Raw genomic sequence first — 1,938 nt, forward strand, 5'->3', positions numbered from 1 at the left:
CAATTAATTTTGTCCAAAAAGGTATTTCGCCACAGCAGCCTGTAAAAAAACTAAAAATATTCCCCCCATCCAAGCTTTAAAAAGTAAATGCAGGAGCTATTTCAATAGCATGAAGGTTTTTTTTTTCTTCACAAATGCTTTATTCAGGAAAATATATACAAAAAAAGCAGAAACTGGTCATATATCGATCGATTCATGACATCCCTAGGGTGCTGGAGACAACATTTTATTTTCTTCTGAAAATACAGAAAACTAAGCAGATATAGATGGATACTTTTGTTGAACAATTTCCATTTTTAGGCACAAAGATATTACAGAAACATCGGAGGAACACTGAGGGAAGAACTATATCAATGCCAATGTATTACATATATATATATACTTTTTTTTCCCCAACAGAAAAAAAGTGGCATAGAATATTTTCTTTTGTATTTGATCTGATTAGTGCATTTTTTCCACTAATACACACACTCACACACCCACAGGTAAACACTCTTTAACGCACTCTTTCACCCGCATGAAAAAGTAGAAAACATTCAGAGGACGATGATGATAAAATGACTGAACGGGTCTTGCATTGTGGTGTTCAGACTGACGGGGTATATTATAGTTGGTGGATGTTTTTCTGGGGGTAAATAATAAAAATAAAAAGCCCCCTCAGCTCACAGTGTTTGAGAATAAAATGGCAAGACGACTCGGGACATGCCATCCCTTCTTTTTTTTTTTTTTCAAGTACAAAAACAAAAATATTGACAGTCAAGTTTGATTGAAAACTGTGAATGACACGTACTAATTGGTCATTTTGGCAGGTTTCCCTCCTCCTCTGCCTTTTTTTTAAACATCTTTTTTCTTCTAGGTTTGTCACATCCATTTTTATTATTACTTTTTTGTAACGTTTCACTTACACACACGCCGGTAAAATCTGTGGTGGATAGATTATTTCCTTCACCAACAATGCAACTGACATCCAGAACACTTATTACAATATTTCACACAGGTTTTTTTTTGTTTTGTTTTTTCTGTCCAACAATATCAAAGAGGAGCAAGGCAAAAATGATTCACACCCAGAGAAAAAAAAAAAAAAAATCGACAAATCAAAAAGAAATACAAATATTTGCGCCCTGCTGTAACCCTCCACAAATGGAAAAAGGACTGACACTGAATACAAAAATATCACAATTTTTATATATGAAATTGCCTCCGTTGGTTCTTGTTCAAGAATATACACACGTATCTTAAGAGAGCTCATCTGCCCAGAGAATCTCTATTTTTAACCTTCTGGTTTGTCTTTTTTGATTACAACTTGCAGTTCCAATTGTCCAACGCACTCTGCATCACTGCAAATATGACCTGTCCTGTGCGGTTCAGCGGTTTGGATGAACCCTCTTTTTTTCACATTACAAAACTACAACTCTATTCACATATTTTCAAGTTTAAATTCTTGTTTTAAACGCTCTTAAAAAGCAATAGTACTTAGTCTTATCCTCCGCATCCCTCTTACTCATCACTTAAGGCTTCAAAATTGCTTTTTTTTATTCTCCCTCTGCTACGGATGGAGATGCAGGGGATGGGGGGTGGTGGGGGGAGTACAAGAGAAGAATAAACATCCATTTGAACGACTCTTTTCATCCTATCCACCTCTACGTTTTATCATCTCCTACCGTTTTATATAGACTTTGCTTAAAAACACAATCATAAATCTACGGAGCCCCTAAAGAGACATCAAAGTGAAAAAAAAATGTACAAAAAAAATATTTTCTAAAATGTATGGAAAATACTTTTGTTCCAGTTAGTGACTGGTACCCATCATTTGTTATCTGGTGCCCACCAGTTTCTATCTGGTGGGCACCAGATGCTATCTGGTGCCCACAAGTTGCTATCCGGTACCCGCACGTTGCTGTCTGGTGCCAACCAGTTGCTATCTGGTAAGCACCAGAT

The sequence above is a fragment of the Oryzias melastigma genome, linkage group LG14 (genome assembly GCF_002922805.2).
Source record: "Oryzias melastigma strain HK-1 linkage group LG14, ASM292280v2, whole genome shotgun sequence".
In the NCBI taxonomy this organism is placed as follows: Eukaryota; Metazoa; Chordata; class Actinopteri; order Beloniformes; family Adrianichthyidae; genus Oryzias; species Oryzias melastigma.